Source organism: Globicephala melas, chromosome 5 (genome assembly GCF_963455315.2).
Source record: "Globicephala melas chromosome 5, mGloMel1.2, whole genome shotgun sequence".
NCBI classification, from domain to species: Eukaryota; Metazoa; Chordata; class Mammalia; order Artiodactyla; family Delphinidae; genus Globicephala; species Globicephala melas.
In genome coordinates this window covers 37,806,857-37,815,010 of record NC_083318.1, presented here as the reverse complement: position 1 = coordinate 37,815,010, position 8,154 = coordinate 37,806,857, and the positions used below count along the sequence as shown (strand labels likewise).

At 48.1% G+C, this 8,154-nt stretch overlaps 1 pseudogene; it reads right to left on the bottom strand.

Annotated features, from left to right (window-relative positions):
• Positions 1 to 712: 712 nt before the first annotated feature.
• On the bottom strand, positions 713 to 1,304 carry LOC115857356 (NF-kappa-B inhibitor-interacting Ras-like protein 1; annotated as a pseudogene).
• Positions 1,305 to 8,154: the final 6,850 nt, after the last annotated feature.

Here is an 8,154-nt window from a genome sequence, read left to right as displayed (position 1 = left end):
CCTTCCTGACTTTTGAAGGGATGGTTTATAATCGTCGGTTTATTTATCGAGCGCCTTGGCACCCACTGAGTAAAATGGATCCACCTTTACAAAGCCCAGCATCTATCCATCACAGTCGCTCCCCTGAGGAGATTTATAAAGGGAGGACTCTGTTCTTGGCACAGAAGAAATGGCATGTTGCTAACGATTTTTATTCAAATTATTCATACATCTGAAAACTCTACAGTCTTCTGGGATGCCCCCCTTTCCCATCAGCCTGCATCGGCTGGGTCTCTCTTTCTCCTTTATGGCTTCCTTGGGAGCCAAGAAAAGAGAAGCCCTGTATTTGGAACGGTTAGTCTGATTTTCAATTCTAATGAAAGCCCTGGTGGGCATTTCACCTAATACCAGGGCTGGAAGAAGTGGATTTGTTGATTTTTGCCTTGGTGCTTTTTTTTTTTTTTTACATGTGCATACCACCTAAACTTTATTTTATTCTCTTGACAAATGCAACATAATATAGATAACAAAGGTGCTAATTTCAGGGACAAGTTTGAAACAAGGAGAATGCAAATATATTACTTCATGTCAGGCAATAGTAACTGAATTATAACTAAAAGTGCATTAACTTACTTCCCTAGGGGTTTCCTAAGGACCAAAGCTAGATAGAAATGGCCTGTTTTACATGAGTTCACGGACACCTCCAGGCAGTCACTATTTCAAGCGACAGTTGTGCACCCTAGGGTTTAGTTCTCAGAGCTGTAGTTGCCTTTGCTTCTCCTCCCAGGCAGAGGGAAGCTCGCATTGTTCTGGGGCTGGGAGAGTTTGCGGGCTAGCAGGGTTAAGGGCTCGATCAGGGTCTTGAGATCTGTGACCGTCACCTCCCACAGAGGCACCTTCTCGCTCCTGGCCCACTGCTGTGCCACTTCAGTGTCCGCTTGTTTCTGCTCAGAAAGGTCAGTTTTGTTTCCTAACACAACAATTGCCACCTCTTTTTTGTCTTTGAACCGATCAATTTCTTTCTTCAGAAGCTCCACTCTTTGAAAGGATTCAAAGTTATTCACACTGTACACAAAAACGAAGCCATCGGCAAATGAAAAATAATGCTTTGGCAGCTCCACACCTTCCTGTAGGCCCCTGGTGTCGTAAAGATGTACCTGTTCCTTGACTCCCCGATCTGTTTCCACTGAAGCCATATACACATCTTCCATTGTTTCACAGTCCTCCATTCTAATAGGATGATTCCCATAAAGGAGCTACTCCAAAATCGCCATTTTCCCCACAGATAACAAGCCACAAACCACAACCTTACAGACTTTTCCCATCTTCTCTTAGGATGTTGGAAAGCCAACAACTAATAGTCACGGTGAGAAGCAGAGGATCTGACACCCCCAACCCCCAAAGGGAGAGATCATCATCGTAGGTGGTGCTTCAATGCTATAGGACACAAGGGGTCTGTGTCGAAAACCTGGGTCCATGATGCCATGAAGTCAGGGTTTCACTCCTAAGTTCTGTCTTCGAGGAGGGACTTCAGCTCCCTCCCACTCAAGCCACAATAGTAGGACGACCTGAAATCTATTTAGCCGCTGCAAAAGCCATACTGAACTGAGATTTGTCTGTGGCTAGATCAGCAGCCACTGGCTACCGTACATCAAGAAGCCTCTTGCTTACAATGCTTTCAGGAGACTCCAAACCAATCCATCTCAGGGTTTCTGATGCTGGAGATCATGTTCTTCCTCTCCAGATTCTTCCAGCACAAGACCCTCTAAAAGGCCAGACAGCCAACAGGCAGCGGCTGGTTTAGGAGACCACCCCTGTCCCCTGCTCCTATAAAATTCAGAGGGCAGTGTGGCTCTGTAGTGTTGCCACACTGATGGAGAGAGAGCACCACAATGGCAGTTTAGTTTCTCTTGGATCTGGGAGCAGCCTGGTGTGGGGAAAGATTGAGGGCAATCAGTCCAATTCCTGGCTGTGTGACCTAAGACAAGTTACTTGACTTCTCTGAGTCAGGTCGCTCAGCCATAACATGGGAATGACAGTGCTGCTGTGTGGTAGGGGTAAACGAGACAACACTGAAAGCACTTGCACAGAGAGGTATTCAAAGGTCGCTTTTCTCTCTTGGGAAGTGAGCAGGAAACCTGGAATTCAGGTTACTAAATGGCATGGTGAGGTGCTGTTTCACTTTCAGTCTCTTCACTTGACATTAGGTGCGGAAGGGCTTACTCAAGGGTTAATTTTGAAGGGTCAAGCAAACAAACAAATAATTACCATTAAATCCTGATCAGTATCAGTTCTCCAAAATGGAAGCTGATTGCATTGATCTATTACACTCTGTTGGCTAGGTGTCCACTCTGGGCCTGGCCCCAGGCATGGGAATGGAGCATTCTTGACTCCAGGGGGAAACAGAACTTGCCTGAAGCTGTCCCTGAAGGCTACGTTGGAAAATTTGGATTGGAGGCAAATCCTAAAACAATGAGTAGGAAGCTATCAGGTGAAGAGAGCACAGGGACACGGGGAGGGGGAAGGGTAAACTGGGAGGAAGTGAGAGAGTGGCATGGACATATATACACTCCCAAATGCAAAATAGATAGCTAGTGGGAAGCAGCCGCATCGCACAGGGAGATCCGCTCGGTGCTTTGTGACCACCTAGAGGGGTGGGATAGGGAGGGTGGGAGGGAGGGAGACGCAAGAGGGAGGAGATATGGGGATATAGGTATAAGTATAGCTGATTCACTTTGTTATACAGCAGAAACCAACAAAACATTGTAAAGCAATTGTACTCCAATAAAGATGTTAAAAAAAAAAAAAAGAGGGCAGGTGAAGGGCACACCTGGCTGGGAGAGGCAGGACTGTGAGGGCTTTGTGTGTCATGGGGGCAGGCGTGAGGGGTGAGGGGAGAGTGAGACAATTCAGGGATGCTGCTGGCACAGTGCTGCCCCAGGATGGGCTCTCCTGAACGCTTGTCCTCCCTCCCTCCCTTCCTTCCTCCTCTCCCTCCTTCTTGCCTTATTTTCTTCCTTCTTCCTCTAAGTGGAGACTTAATCTAGAAACAGCTGAGAGCCATTGAAGGCTTTTGAGCAGAGAACTGACGATGCTGTTTGCCTTCGGGAAAGATTACCCCAGAGGATGCTATAGAGAATCGGAAAAGAGGCTGGAGACCAGAAGCCAGGCTGATGTCCAGGTGGGACAGGATAAGAGCCTGGCTTGGGAGAATGGCGGTGAGGATGGAGAGAACCCAGGTAGAGACATCCTCTGAGATGGGATCACCCGGATGTGGGGCTCCAGGAGGAGGAAGGTGACAGGTTAGCTAGCTCTTATCCTGCTGGAGCAGCAGGGGGTTTGATGGTGTTACTCCTCGAGACAGAGGTAGAGGGAGAGGAAGTGATGTCCTGGTGGAACAGCATTTGCAAGCCCCCCAGTTCCCCCTGCCCTGTGTCCTCGGCTGTTCTTCACTGAAGGATAGTCATCCATTCACTCAGGTACTCATTCGCCACCCGCCACCCATCCTTCCTCAAAGCTCTCATTGCACATGGGTGAGGGTGCTCTGTGAGTGGCACTTACATTGTCTGGGGAAAGTTCTTAGTAAAGCACTCCTGCTAAGCACTGTTCCGAGAGACATTCCAGGCTGCTTCTGCACTAAGCATTAAGTCAGAGACTTCATGAGCTTACATGAACACTCTAGAACAGGGGCAGCAAACTATGACCCATGAGCCAAATCTGGCCCACTGCCTGTCTTTGTAAATAAAGTTTTATTTATTTATTGTAACACAGGCACACACATCTATGTACACATCTCAGGCTGCTCTCATGCTCCAGTGGTAGAGTTGAATGGTAGCAACAGACTGTATGGCTAGCAAAGCTGAAAACCATCTGGCCCTTTAGAGAAAACATTCGTCAGCCCTGCTGTAGTGCATCCTCTCCTCTCTCTGGTGCCGTGAACGGATGTTTGATACTGATTTGAGGACCACAGTGCTCCTTCGTCTAAAAGCCCTCCATGCCTTTGAATAAAGGTCAGGATTCTTAGTACATCATCCAACGCATTCTTTGGAGAGAAGGAGACGTTCTCTGCGTCCTTGGGTGAAACATTCATGTGAAACATTGACAGACGTCAAGAGACTTAGAGGAGCTTCCCTGGTGGCGCAGTGGTTAAGAATCTGCCGCCAATGCAGGGGACACGGGTTTGAGCCCTGGTCCAGGAAGATCCCACATGCCGCAGAGTAACTAAGCCCGCAAGCCATAACTACTGAGCCCACGCACCACAGCTACTGAAGCCTGCGAGCCTAGAACCCTCAACAAGAGAAGCCACCGCAATGAGAAGCCTGCGCATCGCAGCAAAGAGTAGAGCCCCACTTGCCGCAACTATAGAAAGCCCGTGTGCAGCCACGAAGACCCAACACAGCAAAAATAAATAAATAAATTTTTTTTTTAAAAAAGAGAGACTTAGAACTGTGCATTGGGTTTATTTCGACACAGTAGCTCCTTTATTGAAATCTATTCTAAGGGAAGAATCCAAATGACAGAGGAACTATTTGCTCCTTGACGTGGCTGCCCCTGCTCATCTGGCCTCATTCTTTGAAATGCATCAGCCCTCACACACACTCCACAAATAAATAAACACGTAAGGGACAGACAAGGGGTAACGAAGGTTTAGGAAGGAGAATTAAAGCAGGGAAAGTGGCCACGGGATGCCAAAGGCTGTTCTTCAGAGGATGTGGGTGGAAAACCTTGTCTCAGGATCCGATTCTACTCTCGTAAAACGCACCTCACTGGCCTCCCCCTCATCCCCCACTAGATCCTGCCTTTATTTAAAATGTTGATATTTTGTTCATCGTGGAGTTTTTTTGTTCATTTTGACTTTTTGGAAATACTGTGTTAAATATTATTTATCTCGATGACTGAATTTTTCAATACCTCCTTCGATTTTGCTCCCAAGGTGAATGTCTCACTTACTGCCCCAAGTCCCAGCTCCAGGAGAAGGAATAACTAGGGTAGTAAGGAAACAAAAAGCTCAGTGTCTTGCAAGCCAAGTGAAGAAGGTTTATCAAGAAGACGCTGGCCGACAGGATGAACGTCAAAAATGTCATGCTTAAGTGAAAGAAAGCAGACACAAAAGGTCATGTACTGTATAATCCTGTTTATTAAAAAAGTCCAGGAAAGGCATATCTGTAATCTACAGAGACAGAACTTAGATTAGAAGTTGCCAAAGCTGGGGAGGCACGTGGAGGGGTAGTGTCTGTAAGGGGGCATGAGTTTCTTTTCAGGCATGATGGTAATATTCCAAAATTAGATTGTTGTTGCCTAACTCTATAACTATTTAATTATACACTTCTAAAGGTGCCTTTTGTGGTATATAAATTACACTGTAACAAAGCTGTTTTTTAAAAAAGAAAAAAAGGCCAAATAACATGAAAATTGAGAATTAAGCATTGAATGAATAAATGAATGAGTGAATGACTCAACAAATGGGCACTGTCCCTAAGCAAGAGAATGTCATGACGCGGGAGCAGAAAGAACTGAGTCGAGAGGCTCAGACTGCTCCTTAGTAAGTCAGAGGAGGGAGTGATGTATCATGCAGCCTCGTATACACCTCCAAGAATGCAAATTTGTATAAATTTTCTGGAACCCAAAATATCAATGTACATCAAGAAACCTAAAAATGTGCGTTGCATTTTGTGCGTGTGCATTGCATTTTGATGCAGTAATCCCATTTCGTGAAATCGATTTCAAGGAAAGAATCGCAATGTTGGAGGACCTATTTGCCCACATATGTCTATTCCGGAGCTGTTCGTAATATTGAAAAAAGGAAATCAACCATGACCAACTGGTTAAAGGACATGAGCACCTAAAAGACTATTTATACAGTCAGTACAATAATGTTAATGATGATGGGAATATTCTGGAACATAAATTGGAAAAAGCAGGATGACAAAGTGTAAATAGAGTATGGAAACAACCATATGGGATTACCTGTACACAATGGTAACATAGTAACAGTGATGACCTTGTTTATGGATTTCTTTTCACTCTCTGTCAACACTGGGAGAGGACATTTTCATACGGTATCTCTTTTAATCTTGACACAAAGCTCGTGAGTTAGGTATCATTTTTCAATTTTACAGATGAAGAAATGAACACTGAGGTTTAAGGAAACTCGTGCAGGGTCATGCAATTGGCAAGAGGTAGAACCCACACTTTGCTAGCTCTCACCTCTGTGCTCATAACTGTTATGCTCTGTGTATTTTTCATCTTTGTTACAAAAAGTGTGAAAATGGAAACATGTGGACTAACTGCGAACTCTGGTCTAATAGCAACAGCTACCTTTATCGTTGATGTTGTCCCAATAGATTGTCCGAGGCAGTCACAGAGAGAGCTTTCCCGAGGATCCAAGAATCCCTCCCAGCCGGTGAGGTGGGGTTTTCTGTTATTCCCATTTCACAGACGCAGACACTGAAGTTTGGAAGAAACAATCGTGGCTCAGGGTCAAGCAGCCGGGACTGAGGGCAGGGGCCTAGGACCCCTGCGGGCTGATCCCAGGCGAACTTCTTGCTGGCGCTGAGAGAAGGCCAAGGGTCAAGGACCAAGGGTACCATGGGCAACCAGGCAGCACTGGGGGAGCCGGGCATCAGGTGCGGGAAGGAGGACTTAGGTTGGCCTCATGCTGAGTCACTGGGGAGAGCTGATGCACGGGACGGAGGGCAAACACCAGGGATCTTGGCGGCACAGCAGACAAAGCCCAGCCCAGGTGCTGAGGATGCTCTTCTGCGAGTCACCTCTCGGAGGGGCCAGGCCCAGGACCTGAGAAATCTGCAGGCCAGCAGTGTTCTTCAGGGAGTGGGGCCCAGATCATCAAAAGCAAATGGTAAAAAGTGAGGCCAGCATGTTAAAAGAAGGCAATAGGGCCCGTGCTGGACCAGGGTTCAGGAATTCAGGGATGGATTGATGGGCTTTAGTGCTGAGATTGACGGTGGAGTCAGTCCAAAGCCAAGTGATCCCAGGTCCCTATGGGTCAAAGGTCAGCAGCCACACTGGCGCTTTCCTACGTGTCCTGACCCCATGCCCAGGTACAGAGGAAACCCCTCACCTGAGAGCCAGTGGCCTCTGACACGCCTCAGGAGCTAGCGCGTGGCGGAGGGAGCTGGCTCAGGGGCACTCTGCCCCTGTCTTCCTGTGTGACCTCGGGCTGACAGCCTCCCCTCTGAGCCTCGATGTCCCCGCCCGTTATGAAGCGTTTCTAAGCAGCAGATGCTATCGTAAGCACCGCGCACGTATTGGCTCGATCCGCGCAACACTCCTGTGAGGCTGGTCTCATGGTCTTCACCCCTATTTACAGATCAGGGGACAGAAGCCCCAGGAGGTGAAGGGACTTGTCTGGAATCACAGGCAGCAGGGAGAGGAGGTGAGATTTGAGTGCAACCCATCGGGTCCCAGGTTCTGGGCTCCGGCTGCCCCTGGGCCGAGGCTACGGGCTTGTGAAAATGAAGCCGCATAAGACACCAGGTGACTGGCTCTGACTGTGGTCTCTCTGCCACCACCAAAGGCGAACGCTGGGTGGTTTCTCCAGGTCTGGGATGCACCCGGGAGATCCTGCCCCTCCAGAGGTGTCAGAATGTCCCAGCTGACAGGAGAGAATTGAACCAGCTCCTCCTGTGTGCATTTCACTTAAAGTTGTTAATGAATTAAATGGCTTAAACTTGAAAAAAAAAAAACATACACCGAATATATATTTCAATGGACTCCCTGCTGTCTCTATCTTGTGTGAGTCCATGATTCTCCCAGTTTGTCATCCTCCTTCTTCCGTTTGTGTCCTGTGGGGACCGGGAGAAAGACTCTGGGGAAAGCTACACGGTGCCTATCAGGACTGACAGGGGTGGCGTAGACTGGGGAGAGGGAGTGGGCACTGGTGGAAGGCTTCATGGGGAAAGAATCACAGAAGACAGCAAGGTCCCCGGGGATGCAGGTGGAGAGAGCCGTGAGAAGGGGGGGCAACCCCTGAGAAGGATGGAAGGATCTGTAGGGAGCCAGGGCTTGGGGTGACATGAGCCCTCGGGTTTAAGAACAGGAGGTCCGGACTTCCCTGGTAGAACAGTGGTTGAGAGTCCGCCTGCCGACGCAGGGGACACAGGTTCGTGCCCCGGTCCGGGAAGATCCCACATGTTGCAGAGCGGCTAGGCCCGT